Source organism: Ictidomys tridecemlineatus, chromosome 5 (genome assembly GCF_052094955.1).
Source record: "Ictidomys tridecemlineatus isolate mIctTri1 chromosome 5, mIctTri1.hap1, whole genome shotgun sequence".
NCBI lineage: Eukaryota > Metazoa > Chordata > Mammalia > Rodentia > Sciuridae > Ictidomys > Ictidomys tridecemlineatus.
Genome location: NC_135481.1, coordinates 140,100,930 through 140,117,876, shown reverse-complemented (window position 1 = coordinate 140,117,876; position 16,947 = coordinate 140,100,930). Strand labels below are relative to the sequence as shown.

At 41.7% G+C, this 16,947-nt stretch overlaps 1 protein-coding gene and 1 long non-coding RNA gene across 3 annotated transcripts in view; one reads left to right on the top strand and one right to left on the bottom strand.

Moving 5' to 3' along the window:
- Positions 1–16,947, top strand: part of LOC110597662 (uncharacterized) — a 99,964-nt gene that overhangs the window by 63,720 nt on the left and 19,297 nt on the right. For both annotated transcript variants that reach the window (XR_013439443.1, XR_013439441.1), the window contains exons 3-5: positions 2,004–2,085; positions 4,264–4,584; positions 12,879–13,027. The gene's annotated coding sequence lies outside the window, so the exon portion shown is untranslated. The remainder of the gene's footprint in view (positions 1–2,003; positions 2,086–4,263; positions 4,585–12,878; positions 13,028–16,947) is intronic.
- Positions 496–14,585, bottom strand: LOC110597663 (uncharacterized). Its single transcript, XR_002483411.3, has 3 exons — positions 14,040–14,585; positions 1,341–1,557; positions 496–748 (listed from the first exon to the last, which is right to left on the bottom strand). It is a non-coding gene; the product is annotated as an uncharacterized LOC110597663 (long non-coding RNA).

Below are 16,947 nucleotides of genomic sequence, written 5' to 3'. Positions count from 1 at the left end.
ATGACTAAATTGGAGCCAATAAGATGTGGTAGAGAGTGTTGTCTAAAACTTCCTCTAAGTCTTTTTAAAGAGTAAGTCATTCCCATGGTGTACCATGTGGATCTGATTTCTGGAGCTCCAACAACCATCTTGAAAACACAAAGACAACCCAAGATGGGAGAACAAAGAACTAAAAGTTGTGTTCATAATGATGATACGGCAGAAATGCCAAACCAGCTCTGGATGGACAACCTACAGATGGATTTTATGTGATAGAAAAAAATAAATGTCTTTGTTGTCTAAGCTGATGGTATTGCATGGGATGAAGAGGGATCTGTACCAAACAATCTAGACTGTTATACTTGGTGACAACTTATTTTCTGTGTTTGAATTATTTCATAATTTAAATTTTAATTAAAGTGAAATTGCATGTACTATAAAAATATAAACTATATATAAAAATATGCATTGAAGAAGAGAAATCTTTTAAAAATATTAACAATGGTTCTCTCTGGATAATGGGATTATGTGTTTTTTTTTCTTTTGTCTTTGTCCACGTCTGTCTTTTCAAATTTTCACATTGAGCATTATTCATTTACATTTCTATTTGTTCTACTGAAGTATGATTTTCCTGCTCTGTTGGCACTGGTATCTCATTTCTTCTGGGTGCTTGGTGGAATCCTTCATCATTTGATGTTTCCATAGTACCTCTCTCTGCTGTTTTCATCCTTCTTTGTAGTTCATCTCCCGAGCATATGGTAGCCCTAGTCTAAAACCAAATTTGCCGATTAATAAAGATGTGAACTTCCTTCTCTCTCTTTCTCTCCCCACACTTAATACTTTCTGCTCCTGTTTACCAAAGAGAGAGATTTTTCTCCCAGCCAATGACTTCCACCCCATTAGGATTCCGAAAGACATCCTGGATCCCTTAATTCTAGCATTCTTCTCAAAAGCTCTTGCCAGACCTGTATTAGAGACCTTAACCAACATAGCCTGTGTCCCTCAGAGACCAACCATCACCACTACCTTGGATTCTGAATGCTCTGATACTGCATAAATACAATCATTAGGAGTATCCAAAACCCTGGAGTTTTTGAGCAGTCTTCAAGACTATAAATTTCATTGCCCTAGCATTTTAGTTATCTAGTGCTACAGTGAAAATCGTCCTCAAACTTAGCAGATAAGGACAACACACTAATATGGCATCCAGTATTTTTGTCCCATGTTTTTGAGGGATCAGGCATTCAGACACTCAGTCCTCTGTTTCAGAACTTCTCTCAGGGCAGAAAACAAGATGACAACCACGGCTCCAATCAACTGAAAGTCCAACAGGGGCAGGCTGGTTGCAGTTCCAGACTCACCTTGGCTGTTAACAGGACTCAGCTCCTCACCAGCTGGTGGGCTAAGAGTAACGGGTCTTTGTTGTATGGTGAACAGGAAGTCACCTTGGCTCTGTGACACTCTGATCTCTCCAACATGGCAGCCAGCTTCATCCAAGCACACAGGTCAAGAAGGCAAGAAAGGGGATGAGACAGTGGCAGTGAGAGAGAGGGATTCCGACAATGGAATTTTATCCAGCTATAAAGAAGAACAAAATTTTGTCGTTTGTTAGAAAATGGATGGAATTTGAAAGCATTACAGGAAGCAAAATAAGCCAGACTCAGAAAGTCAAAGGTCATGTTTTTTCTTACATGTGGAAGCTAGAGAGAGAAAAAGGGAAAAAAGTATATGGGGGAGTCTCATGAAAACAGAAGGGAGACCGGTAGAGTAAAGGAAGGAGATTGCGGGGGGGGGGGGGGGGGCAAGGAGGGACAGGGAAGTACTAGGGAAAGAAATTGACCCAACTATGCTATGTGCATGCATGTACACATATGCAACAAAGAATTTTCCTATTATATACAATTGCAATACACCAATTAAAAAAGAAGAAAGGAGCTTCCTGGAGAGGTAGAAATCAGTCTTTTGTGACCGAATCATGAAAGTTACATCTCATTTCTTTCTTTCTTTTTTTTTTTTTTTTGTAGGTATAGATGGACAGCATACTTTTATTTTACTTATTTTTGTATACGGTGCTAAGGATCAAACCCAGGACCTCACACGTGCTAGGTAAGTGCTCTGCCACTGAGCCACAGCCACAACCCTACATCTCATTTCTTTTGCTGCACTCTATGCTTGAGACGCTGGTAAGACACAGAGGAAGGAGAATGTACGAAGGGCTAAGTACCAGGAATTAGGGAGCACGGGGAGTCTGCCAATCATACGAGGTGTCACCACCAGTCCCAAAATTCTCAACACAGTTTTTTCCAGGAGGCCCAGAAGATTTCAGGCCACTTGGACTCCAGATGACCTCCTCTGCTACCCCTGGGTTCATATGCGGCCACGCAGGCACACTCGCTACCCCTTTGCAGAGTTGGTCTGTCCTCTACTTAACACACAATCCAATTTAGTTTGGGCTGTCAGAGAACAAAAATGGCAGACAGACAAAAGAAAAGCTTATCTGAAGTCAAAGACTTTAAGGATGCTTCTGGTTTCCAAAAGAAATTCTACTCCCTGTTAAAATAAAATCCTTCTTCTGCTTGTCCAGCACGCTTGTCCCAGAGCCCAACAAAGGGTATTCCCGTTCACACTCACTGAAGCCACACTGTCTTCCTGCAAAGGCTGTCTTGGCCCTAGGCTGAGGCTCAGCTCCTACAGAGGGACTTAAAAGGAAACAACAGTTCTTGGTCCAGAGCAATAAAGAGAGGAATGAGTCATAACAGTCTAGATTCTCCCCAGCATAAGCAGTTCCGTGAATCGCCTCTATAAAAACCCTGCCCTTCCATCCCAAGCTGTGTTCCAAGTGCCAAAACCTTCCATTCAAGAGGTTTATAACTCAGCCCTGTGCTCAGAAATGTCACTGCACATAAGAGGGCCTTTGATCTCTGGCCATACCCAAGCCCATAGTCTGCAGCGAAGCGTGGTTTGATAACTATCTAAAGAGAAAAGTGCTTTGGTTTCCTCTCATCTATTTCTATTCTACTTTTAATAAGCTGCTTAGCTTCAGGCATCTGCCCTCTGCCCTCCAAGCTTCCATCTGAAGCAGAAGTAAAACAGGCCGGTGGTTATGTGCTTTGAGAGCTTTTAAAATAACAATAATGGTAGCAAATACTTATAAAGGGCTTACTGTGTGCCAGGCACTGTCCTCAGCAGTTTGTGGAGGCTATGTGATGAAGGAGGTTTGCACAGATGAGGAAATGCAAGCACAGAGGGCCTCAGAGTGACTAACTCTCTGACAAAGTCACAGAGTCAACAAAGGGCAGGGCCAGGATTAAACACCAAGCAGTACATCTCCAAAATACACCCTGTAGCCTCTGCAATGAAAGTGAATAAGATCTACCATAGAGTCAGGGAAATTTGGGAAATATGAAGTCAGAAATGGTAGTCTCTACCTAGTAAGGAAGCTTTGGAACACACTCCTAAGACCTAAAAACATGTTCTTTTTCCAGGTATTGTGTTAGAAATCCCTTTGGGAAGAAAACTGAATGTGAAGTTCTTGTTCTAAAAACCAAAACTTTCCATGAGCTTTTAAATGCAACTGAACTGTGAGCCCCAACTTAGACTAAACCATGCTCTAACAGAAGCAGTAGCCCACTGGGGTTGAATTTTTCTTCCATAGAATATAAAGACATGAGGGAGGGCTGTGGATCAGTAATAGAGCACTTACCCAGCATGTAGAGGCCCTGGGTTCAACCCACAGTCCCACAAAAACAAAAACAGACAAATGAACAAACAAAAAAATGGCAGCAGAAATATGAGAGTTCTATTGCTGTCTAATTGCTTTATTAAAATATACCAGATAGGGTGGCACACACACCTGTAATCCCAGCAATTAAGGAAGCTGAGGCAGAAGGATCACAAGTTCAAGGCCAGCCTCAACAACTTAGCAAGACCCTAAGCAACTTAGCAAGACCCTGACTCAAAATAAAAAAAGGGCTGGGGATATATGGCTGAGTAGTTGAGTGCCCCTGGGTTCAATCCATGGTACCAAAAAAATAAAAATGAAAATAAAAAGATGCTTTATTTGTTTGAGTTAGAAACCTGTACTTTTTAAAGCATGTTTTCATTAAGTAATCACAAAAAATGGCTGGTCAGAAGATAATGATAGTTCATAAGTTAGACCTACACTATATCATTTCAAACATGCTTCTATTCAATACTTTATTATTCAGAATTAACCCTAGAACATTTTTATGAACAAACAGCTATTATAGTGAAAGCTACTTTGTTTTCTCAATCCTTCCCCAGGAACAAGGTGGGCATGTATGTTCTGCTGTTGGGACTACTCTGTCAACCTAGCTAATGCGATTGCTTCTGGGATGTTCACCAACCCTGACTGGACCAACAAAAGCCCTCAAGTTTTGCTGGAATTCTTGAGAAAGAGTTCTTTTTAGACTGGGTTTATAAAACATGAAAAATTCAAGTCTATAGTTGCTCCAGGCCACCAGGTTGGGGAAAACCCACCTGAAAGGAGGCAAATAAAGAAGAAAAGCCGATAGAAACAGCTTCCAATAATTTCATTGGGACATCTGGATCCAGCTATACCTGAATCTTCTTCAGCGCTATGCAGTTAAGTGTGCTTGTAAATCATTGTCTTTAAATCCATGAACTAGGTTTCTGATACTTGTAACCTAAGGAGTCCTGACTCGTTCAAAGGAGGAGGTCAGCTGCCAGACTCTGCTCAGTTACTACCAATCACAGTGTGAAATAACACCCCAAAGAGCTGGGTATTTCAAGGCCACACCCACATGCTGGGTGTGTCTACTAAAGCAATCTAACAGCCATGTACACAGCTGGAGCTAACTTCAAGAGCTCCTAGGAAAGCCTCAAACCTACAGCTAGAGGTCATATAAAGACATTCTGGTGAGATAATAAATAACACACACGCACACACCCATTAGGTAAAAATACCACATATTTTTTTTCTTAGAGGAAATAACCATGAGCAAAGTATGGTTATGAGTCAGTAACTGACTATAATTAGGGGCTTTCTCCCCAGTAATATCTGAATTAAGACAGAGAACATTAGAGCAGCCCGGCAGTTGGTAAAGAACTAACCACGGCTTTCTTGATGTTTCCCATGACTCAACACTGAGGAACAGGCCTCTGCAAGTCAGAAAAAAAGCTTCCTAGGAGAATTTAATGCTTAAGTAATGAGGAGGTTCCTCCTCTAACCGAATCAAAATAATTCTACCTTAGGTCTTCCACCTGGGGCTTGACATCACTCAAACATCTGCCCCAGGAATCCCCATCTACTGGGCAATTTTAGGTCCATTTCTATCTCAAACATTTTATTATAATATAAATGATACATAGAAGAGAGTTTATAAAACATATACATATACTTTAAAAATAATAGATAATAATGTACCCACCCGCTAGGTTAAGAAAGACATCACAAATCACTTTAAATTCCACTATGTGCCCCTCTATAATTACATCCTGCTCTCCCTCACTCCCTTGGGTTTAAATAAATAAATAAATAAATAAATAAATGTAGCACAAATTCACATAACCCTAAACAATGTGTTGTTTCCTTTTGTAGAAGGCATGCTAGTGCACACCTGTAATCCCAGCTGCTCTACAGGTTGAGTCAAGAGGATCCCAAGTTCAAGGCCAGCCTGGCCAATTTAGTGAGACCCTGTCTCAAAATAAAAATAAAAGGGCTAGGGGTGCAGCTTAATGGTAGAGCACTTGCCTGGCATGCCTGAGGGCCTGAGTTCAATCCCCATTGCCACAACAACAACAACAACAAAATTAAAATTAAAAAAAGACTCAGTAACCAGCACAACCCTAGTCATGTGTGGAACAAGCAAAACCAGCATGTGTGTGTGTGTGTGTGTGTGTGTGTGTGTGTGTGTGTGTGTGTGTGGTGGTGGTGCTGCTGCTGCTGGGGATTCAACCCAGGGCCTTCTGCATGCTAGCCAGGCACTCTATCACTGAGCTATACCCCACCCCAATGTCACCAATTTTAGATGAAAAAAAGCTGAACAGGAGCTCATTGTCAGGTCACAGTCTTGTTTCAGCTTCATAGGGCCAAGAAAAGTCAGTGAGTCCCCCAAAACAGAGAGCTTGCTACAACTGGGGCATCAGGCAGGAAAATCGTTTGTTCAGCAAGCAATGCCTAACATTCTCAATGCACTCAGTACTTCATACTTCTAATCCCACATTGGCCTTCACCCTCACCCTGTAGCCCTCAGAAGTAAACAAAAACACAAAAATGACATGGGGTAGCATGAATGTCCTCAGCAGATCTGAGTAGAAAAGAAGGAAGATGGTCAATTCCAGCCAAATTAAGAAAATAATATGAAACTCAGATACACTGTCTTCAAGTTAAAACCAAAGTAACAGTCCCCAAGGAAGTGGTTGATGACAGCATTCAGCTTGTCTGTAGGCCCTCTGCACGGCTGGCCACTGTACAAGCAAGCTCCCACTCTGGGATCTTCTCATCCTCCAGGCGGACCCTTTCTCACATTCCCTAACTGAATTTCCTGATTCTTTTGTCCCATATGGTCTTCTTTCATGGTTTGTTCTCTTGTTTGGTGGGGTCCATACTGATTGATGAGACTCTTAAGGAAGTTTGCATGAGACATTGTTTGAAATTTTACATGCCTGAAATTATAATTTGCCAACTTTCAACCAGAAGGATAGTTTGGGTGTAGAACTCTAGGATGAGTATAATTTTCTTTCAGAATTTAAAAATCCCTATTATCTTCTTGCTTTCCGTGTTGCTATTTTAAAACCCAAGGACATTTTTCCCTCTATATTCTTGACATTTTTCTCCCCTAATATAGTAGTAATAAACTACTATATTTATAGTAGTTTATAGTAACATTATTTATATTATATTTATAAATATATAAATATTATATAGTTTATAGTAACATTATATTTCTTCCCAGTTTTCTGAAATTTCATAATATGCACCTTGTTATAAGTCTATCTTTACTTTTTTTTTTGGTACTGGGAATTGAACCCAGGGTACTTAAACACTGAGCCACATCTTCATCCCCTTTTTGTATTTTATTTAGAGACAGGGTCTTGCTGAGGCTGGCTTTGCACTCACAATCCTCCTCAGCCTCCTGAGCTGCTGGGATTACACATGTGTGCCACCATGCCTAGCCCCAATTTTCCATTTTAATACTCATTCAACAGACTCTTCAAATCTGGCAACTCATGTACTTCTTCCATTCAGAAAAATTTTCTTAAATTGTTTCTTTAATGATTTCCCGTTTTGTCTGTTCTCTTATTCTGGAAATTGAGATTATTCAGATATTGAGTCTCCAGTAACTTATCCTTTTGCTTTCTTATATTTTTATCCTAGTTTCCTTTTCTATATTTTTTATTCTACTTTCTAGATGGCTTTCTTTTCTTCTACTGAGTTTTTAATATCATTTGTTAATATAAAAACAGTGTCGTGTGTGTGTGTGTGTGTGTGTGTGTGTGTGTGTGTGGTGCTAGGGATTGAACTCAGGCTCTTGTGCATGCAAGCACTCTACCAACTGAGCTATATCCCCAGCCCCCAGTATCATGTTTTTAATTTCCAGAAGCACATTTTTGTCTTCTGAATACTTCTTTTTATAGCATCTTTTTTTTTTTTTTTTTTTTGCATAGAAGCAATGTCCTCTCATTTCCCTCTGAGTTTCTTTTTGTAACTTTTTCTTCCCTGTTTGTCTCTAGGCTGTCTAAGCCGTTGTTTATTTGCTATTTTTATCTCAACCTATCATGTTAGAGACTTTTCTCAGATATCTAGTACTTCTTGACAATCTACTCATAATAACCAGTAGAAAAGAAACTCTGCTTGGAAGCTCTCAAAATATGATAAGCCTTGTTGACGCTGAACTTCACTGTAGGCATGTCTAGATGGCCTGCTCTAGTAAAACCCTGAAGTCAATATATTTAGGTCTTTTCTCTGGGGCTGATGGATTTCACAAAGAAGAGCCTGCCAACCTCCTGCCTGTAAGTAAGAACCCTGGTACCAAAGTTCTGAGATTCAACTGAAAGAAGGTGGCAGTGGGTCCTTTCACTTTGAATTTAGTGTGCAAAGGGTTACTCCAGCCGCATCTGGGGGACAGTGTGCATTGGTGTGGTGTGCATACTCACTCAGAGGGCCCCACACACTGCTTCCTTTTATTCCTTCAGAAACCAAACCTGCCAGAAGACCCAAGGGCAGTCATGAGTGACGGGGCAACTATCACTTTACTGTTAACTATGCTCACGTCAGTATGACCTTGTGGTTACAGTTTTTCAAGTTCGGGTTCTTCGACAGTATTTCAATTGCTCTAGCTAATTTTTTTCACACTACCTGCTGAAAAGCTCTACACAAATACTCTCCACAGAACCACCTGTGAACAGCATATGTGAACACCTTCTCCAGCTATAGGTAGGAAATAGAGAACTCCTGGGTTAAATGCTGGCTGGAAAGATCTCTCCCATCCATCCCATCTGTATGTGCTCCCTACTCATTCATCCAAAAGAGCCCTTTACAATTTTTTTTTAAAAGGTCAACTTGATGCCTTTCTAGGTTTCTGTCTACATACGCCATACCCAAATATAAGCTGAAAAAGCTTGCATGACTGGTCCACGTTCAGATTACATGTGACAAGGAAGGCCAGGGTCACTTAGGTATTCTGTGTCACAGGCACCATCCCCACCCACTATGCCACTCTGCCTCAAGTTGATTAGCAGTTTCCTTGGAAACACATCTGCTTACAGACTGAATTTTAAGGAGGAGAAAGCTTATCATAGACCTTGAACAAGAGGTGAGGTCTCTTCTCACAACTTGTGAATTTCTTTACCAGTACCTGGGGGTCTTCCACTTGAACTGTATTAACAATGCTACCATATGATGTGGTGACTGAGGTATCAGGATGCTCTGTGGGGATTTATCCTGCCAACAATGACTGTGGCTTTCCAGCCAAACAGGTTCCCAAACTGTGATTTCTACTTTCTTCCATGGCTCAGTCAGCCCAGTGTTTCCCTAATGTCTGACTTCTTCATTTTCTAATTAGACTGAAAAATAAGTGGCAATTGTGCTTTCCTCTCAGTTTTGCTTAGTTTCAAAGAGTATTATTGGTTTTAAGGAAAGAGGCTCATTTTGTGGAGTTTCCAAATCCCTGGCTTGTTGAGGGTGACTATCTGGATTACATTAACAATACAATATATGCCTAGAAATATCTAATGAACAAACAGAACATGTCACAAAAGTCATGTGTAAATTACATGTGGGGAACTTGGAATATATTTCCCCATAGGAAAATTGTATTGTGCCTTTTAAAGGCATGACTAAGTGAAGAACTAAATGGATAATGAAGTTCCCAGGCCAGCACACAAAAGCCTGTTCAGTTCATTTTTAACCCATTGTACGCCTAAGTGTAATGGTAACATTACTATATAGATGTATTTGGTTCTGAGCACTAAATGTTGTTTTTATGGTGCCTCAACATCATAAAGAGACTCAACACATAGCCTTTCATGCATCAAGTATTATACCAGGTAATTTTTTGCACAATAGCTCATTCCATTTTCTTGGGAGCCTTTCAAGAAAAGCATTAAAGACACTGAGTCACAAAATGGTTCACAATATTTAGTGCATATTAATATTGTGTTCAAAGGCTTAAAGGTAATAAGTGTCAGAGCCAGAATTTAACCCAGGTTTATCTGAGACTATTTCTAGTGAGCTTAGTTACCTTCCTCAGTTTATATTCTAAATATTCTGAACTGAGAACAACTTGTCCTCCTCCCAGGGTGCAGTAAGAGGTGAAATAGTTGGGTTGGAACTCTAGAGCAGCTGATCTCAAACCTGACCAGGCATCAGAATTACCTGGGGTGTTGTCAATCAAGATGCCTGGGCCCCATCCCTCGTGCTTTTAATTCCATAGATCTCCATGGTACCTGAGAAATTGCATCTCTGACAAACTCCCAGGTGATACAGATACTGCTAGTCCAGGAACCAAGCTCTGGGAATTCAAGAGCTTTCTTTCCTAATGAGTGACCATAAAAAGCCAACCCTTAAGGGGTTGTCATAGCTTTAAAGCTATGGCTTTTATAGCAGGTAACAAGGGATGAAATTCATTTAACTCTTGAAGATCTGTAATTAGGATTGGCTCCTGGAGGGAGATAGCAGGTGAGTTCAGCCCTGTGGAGAGACAACAAAGGAACAAATGTTCTCAGCAAGGTTACCCTCCAAGGCATAGATTTCATTTTCTCCAAAGGGGGAAAAAAATGAATAAACAATACAGAAAATCAGCAGGGAATGTTTGGCTTTGAAGATAGAAGCAATAATTGGCCAGGTTGTGAACAGCATGATGATCACAAAACAATTGAGTTTCCCCCATTTTCCCCCAGTTCCTTCAGAGAAGCTCAGTCCACCTGTGTATATTTACCAAATTCTTAATGTGTGCTCAAATAAGAACAGGGTGGAGTGTGGTTCCTGACCTCAAACAAGTCAAAGTGATGCCTCATTGATCAGTTTCTGGAGGAAGGAAGCATGCGACAAGATGAAATTCCCAAATAAGTAAAATGAATTCCCTAAACTACACAAATTTTATTAGTTTAAAGTTTATTTTGTATTCTAAAAAATCCTTCTGAAATCTATACCATCTTATGATTTTAAACAGAGAAAAGTTTAACTCTGTCGTGATGGTTCTAAGTCAACATTACAGGTATCTGCTTTTAATGTTCAGTAATGATCACGGGACATTGAAGGGCTATGTTGTTGTTTATCCTTTCATTAAAAGGATCCAGCCTGTAATGCCAGTGACTCAAGAGGTTGAAGCAGGAGGATCACAAGTTCAAGGCCAGCCTCAGCAACTTAGGGAGGCCCTCTCTCAAAATTAAAATTAAAAGGGCTGGGGGTATAACTTAGTAGTTAAGTGCCCCTGGGTTCAATCCCCAGTACAAAATGGGGGGGGGGGCAAATGCAGACAATATTTGGGTTGGGCTAGGGGTGGTGAAACATGCCTATAGTTTCAGCTACTTGGAGGCTGAGGCGAGAAGATTGCAAGTTCAAGACCATCCTGGGCAATTTAGTGAGACTCTGTCTCAAAATAAAAAATAAAAAGGCTAGTGGTGTAGCTCAGTGGTAAAGTGTTCCTGGATTCAATCCCCAGTACCAAAAAAAAAAAAAAAAAAAAGACACACACACACACACACACACACACACAGAGACATATTTGGGTCGTTTCCATCCTGTCTCAATTGTCACCTTATCCCTGCCTTTATTGGTCCCACTTCAAATAGCTCATTTCACTTATTTGCTATAGATTAGGAAATACATATTTTGGTAAAACCAAGCTTAACAGAAAATAACTCTGAGTGAAGGTCTGCATATCTTGTCTAGAGTTCAAGTGAGGTTTAAGGTCTGGACTTTCTAATTTCTTTTCTGACAAGCTCCCAAGGGCCTTTGGTACAAGACCACTCTGGTTTTTTGTTTTGTTTTTTCCTTTGGAAGGTGCTGGGGATTGAACCCAGGGTCTTATGAGTTCAAGGAAAACACTCTACCAACTGAGCTATATCCCCAGCCCTCAAGGGCACACTTTGAGAACTCATTAGGGCTTCTCTAATGAAGGCTTTCAAGTGTATCTATGCTTTGAGGGGATGTTTGGTTCAAGCTTCCCAGCTCTTTCCTTTCTCCTTCGAATATACTGTCATCCTCAATATACTGTCATCCTCTGAAACTATCCGTCGAATCAGAATAGGATCTTATTCCCTGCCCCAAATTTTAGGTCACTTATTTACTGGATGAATAAATAAAGGTTATATAAACACACATAAGAAACTGATACTCCCTATAAACCAGGTACTTCTTAGATGTTTTCATTTGTTTATCTCCTTTATATTTCACATCCACATTTTGAGCTAGGAATGAAGAGCTATAAGAGGTGAGTAAAGAAACCCACTCCTTCAAGGTCATATTTAGTAAGTGGCATAGCTGGGATTCAAGTAAGGCCAACATGCTTTCCATGTGACCCTGGTTACTGCCCCCAATGAGAGCAAATTGAATATTGGGGTGAAAGGAGAAATGGCAATTCACAGTTTAAAAAAAGAAAAACTCCTAACAAACATAATGGTACCTCAAACAACCCGCCCCCACTCCCACCCCCACCCCCCACACACAATTCCATGGTAGACAGTGTTCTTTGCTGCTGCACATGGACATCCTCAGAATTATTTTCAACCCAGTGTCTCAAATAGCCAGCACTGATCAATTAGAATAGGCATGGAGTACAAAACTATATGCCTTACCTTCACTTATTTGGTAAGTTTTGTTGGTATTCCACTTAGAAAAATTCCACTAAGAAAATAGAAGATGAAATTTGAAAAGGCATGGATAGATAAGGTTAGGGAAGGTAGACATTCAGTAGAACTGACAAATTACACATTTATCCTATCCTTCATCACTGATTCTCAACTGGGGTAATTGTACCGTTCACACTGACATCTGGAGATATTTTTGATTGTCACAACTCAGGGGAGCTATCAGCATCTAGAAGCTGAGTCCAGGGACACTGCTAAACATGTTATCATGCACAGGACACTCAGTCTTTCTCATAGCAAACAATATGCAGCCCCTAATGTCAACAGAGCCACAGTTGAAAAACCCTGTCCTGGTTCACAGGCACAGGGAACAGATGATAGCTCTTGCAGATGTGTGCTGCCTCTCCGTCACATTGGTAAAATAAAATTTCAGGAACAGCCATCATTGGCTAAGGATCTGCTTCTGGCTGCCCACACACAGACTGGTTTCAGCCACGGCTAGCTAAAGTACGGCTTTGTTTCTTATAGCCCAAGAAGACCAAAAGAAGCATAAGATGCTACCCACAGATACTGTACCAACATGGCTTTTGGCATTGCTCTTACAGTTTCTCTCCAATCCAGAAGGACAGAGGTAAAGGATATTTACAAGAGAAGGGAAAGTGAAGGGGTGAGGTTCCACAAGAGCAGACAGAATCTGCAAGGAAAACTCCTCCCACCACACCCGCTGCAGCCAGACTGGTTCTCAGTGAAGCTGGTAAGTGTTCTCACAGTCCTTTTGTTCCTATATTAAATGACCTCACTGCTCTAAGTGCGGTGTCCAGAGCAGCAGAATTGGCACCACCTGGCATCTCCTTAGAACTGTAGAACCTCCGCCCTCCCCAGACCCCCTGACTCAAAAAATCTGCATTTTAACAAGACCCCCAAGTGATTTGTATGCACATTAACGTTTGAGAAGCACTGCTCTAGGGTTTCCAAAAGGCAAAATAAAACTGCAAAGCGAACAGCTGCAAAACAGATGCAAAGCTAATCACGTGGCGTAACATATGACTTCTCTGGGGGATTTATGACCCTCTGTGGACGGTAGCTTGTAATATAGAAAACAGAAATTTGAAGGAATATATGAAGGAAAAAAAAAAAGTAAATGCCATGTTATGGCCTTTTAATTGCCCTAAAGAGATCCACCTTGGGATAGGAAAAAAAATGTAGAAGTTGGCACCTGAAACACTAACTACAGCTCTAGTGTTTGTGCTTTTTTTCCAATAGGGGACAGAGAATTCATTCTGATCTTCCATGAAATTAGAGAGATTGATTTGATCAGTATTTTCAACACAGCTTTTTACAATACCAAAATTTTATAATGAGGGGGAAAAAAAGTCAAATGTGATGCGATTTTAAATAACCTAGAAAGTACATGAAGGGCAATGGGTCAGGTAGGACATCAAGTCCACTCTCAACTTGGGCAAGTTGACTTGGTCTCATTCAATCAACAAATATTAGGTCTCAGGGTTGTGCAAAAAGAAGGTTCAAGGTATGCAGCAACTGACGATACAAACTACGGCATTAGTTAAGTGCCTCTGGACTCCCTGAAAATTGAGTTGGAAAGATAAACAGAGCTGGAGACAGAGAAGTCCTGGAAGTACTTGTAGGATTAAGAAGCTGGGCTCCCTGGGAAATCTGACCCGGTCCTGAATTTTGCCCCGAATCTGCATAGCGTACAGGGCCAACCTGACTCCTGCACTTGTCTGAAGGACCGGGCATGACTCTACCTGGTGAAGGCTTTCAGGGCACAATGTCACTCATTCAGGCTTGTCCACTCCGGCTCTCGGCTCTGGCGCAGGGGCCTAGTGGATGAACAAGTTCCCGGTGAAGACGGCCCGGAGCATTCTAGGAGCGGCCACTAGGGGCCGCGCTAGGTCCCCTCACCGAGGAAACGGAAGGGCCCGAGCAAGTTTGCAGCTGGCTTTGTTCAGCCAGGGACACTCTGTTCTCTCCTAACATCCACACGCTCTGCCCGGGCTCTGCACAGGCCGGCAGGAGATCAAACACCAGCCTAAAGTCGGAGCGCCCCACGGCCCCGAAATGACCAAGGGAGGGGTGGGTGTGCTGGCTGGCCCCGCCAGTCTCTCCTTTGGATCTCCTTCCAGGTCTCCCACCAGGCACAAGGTTTTGGTTCCCTGGCAATAGACGTCTGCCCCCTCACTTCACAAGATTTCAGAAGCCCTGAGACCTCGTTTGCAGAGAGAGAGAGAGAGAGAGGACCTAAACACCGCCCAGACCTTTCGCAGAGAGGCCTCAGCAGCCAGGGCTGTACCCAGGAGGCTGGGCGGGGGTTGACACTGCTAGAACCGATTTGAGAGAAAACAGCCAGAGGCGAGGCGAAGCCGACCCAAGTTTCCAGAGGCTGCCCCGCCCACCAGAGACCATTGAATTGTTGAGGTCAATGAACACGTTCAGCTGTGGAGTGAGGACTCAGAATCATGACAAAGCAAGCAGAGGAGAAAGTGGCTCCTGGAATGTTTCTTGAGAAATCAGAGCCAATTCTGCCCCAGGAGGGGAACCCTGACACTATCATGGGGAAGGGAGATAACCCGATGCCAGATAGCACCCAGGCCTGCGCGTGCGTGAGCGCTCACACACAGATTTCCCTCATCTTCCCACATACACAGGTAACCACCAACATTCCTTCTTTGTTGTAAATCTTTATCATTTCTTTATGTGTTTATTAGTTAGTAGAGTGGAGTTCTAATTTTCCCTTCATCCTGAACATATTGTTCCATGCCTTGCTTTCTTCACTTAAAAAAATAATATCTCAAGAGCTTTCCACACCTCCACATAAACTGCCTCATCATTCTTTCCCTTTCAGGTGTTCCATTACGGGGCTCCACTGAATGTATACCATAACTTTATTAGTCTTCTATTGCTAGACATTGAATCCTTTCCCACCTTTTTCTACTGTAAACAATAGTGCAATGAATAACTTTGTGTCTACATCATTTTTTTTTTTTTTTGCACAAGCCAGAGCCAGAAGCCCACATCTAACTAACTCTAAATAGTTTATGTTCCCTCTCTTCCAAAGTTGACATAGGACAGATTAGATGCCAGCTCTGGTAGATAAATGCTCATATCTCTGTCCCCATCCCCACCTCCTATCTCACCACTGCCCTCTTCTAGTTATGAAGCCTATTCATATTTGAACAGCTACAGATTTTCTGAACAGAGAGTTCTTGCCATTTTATCTCTTTCTGCGGTTGCTTCACTTCATTCTTTAAATACCAAGGGTGACTGTTACTGGGCTGTACTGGAGACAAAACTCTACAGATGTTGTTCTGCATAAATATGGAAATTCTGCTACCATTTGGATCGCACTGTTTCATCCATGTGCCAGGGAAGTTCAGATCCTACAACAGGCACAGATCCCAGTTTAGAACTGAAAGGAAGGCTAGCAAGAGGCAGCCCACTGCTGCGGAAGCCGCATTCTACCTCCAGGTCTAGCTGTTGACCTAAAAGTACAGGAAATGAAGAAAGGCAAGGTTAGACCATGTTAGAAGGAAGTCTTCCTTCTGCCAAATATAAAACTGTCACCTAAAGCTTTCATCCTTGTCATCTGTAGCCAGTGTGTCCTCTCTTTTAGCTCTTGGATTCTTCAGTTCATCTTTCAAAATATTTTCCTTTTCATTACTCATAACAGGAGTCACCCATTAGAGAGTACTTAAAAAGTCACACAAAAACAAATTAAAAAACAAGTGAAGGGGCTGGGGCTGGGGTTCAGTGGTAGAGCACTTGCCTAGCATAAGCGAGGCACTGGGTTCGATCGTCAGCACCACATAAAAATAAATAAATAAATAAATACAGCTATTGAGTCCATCTACTACTAAAAATGTGTTTTGTTTTGTTTTTAAGTGAAGGCAGGTTGTTTTTAATCATGTCATTTTGACTACAATCTGCATGGTTAACTGAGACATGGGTTCATTCTGTGTAAGAGGCATTTCAATTTGATTCTTCCTTGAATGCTTTCTGCATGCCAGTCACTAGGTTGATGGATGACATAAGGCCCAGGAACTCCTGTCTAAAAGGAGAGTCAGGCACACACCAGATATTTTTGGTGCAGCAACAGAAATCAATTCAAAGCAACAGGAGAATGATATGGGTAGACAAGTATATCCAAGGCTCTCCTTGAGCTCAGACAAGGGGTACTTAGCCCAGAGTGGGCAGAGAGGAAGAGAGCCAGGCAATTCTAGAAAGGTTCCTTGGGAACATGATGCTGATGTGAGCCCTGAGAAGCAGGCAGAGAAGACCACAGCATGAGCAAAGGCCCAGATGGGGGAAATGATGTGGGGCACTATGACCAATATGTAACTCTAATTATATACCTGAAAAAAATGGATTTCAAGCTATTATACATGGTGCAAGTCTTAAGGGGGAAATTTAGATAGATTTGAATTAAATCCCACAGTTCTTACCTATTAGCCATTCCTCTGATCTTACCTTAATTAGACTAGCCTTGGGTAATAAGCTCACCCAGATCCTCATCTTCAGCTTCAGAGACATTCAGCAGGCAGAGTTCCAGGCCAGCCTTCCTCAACTGCCTCCTCCTGTCTGTCTCTTATCTCTGACCCATGACCATATTCTGCTAATCAGAAGAAAGGCCTGAGCTTGCCTTTTTAAAACCACCTC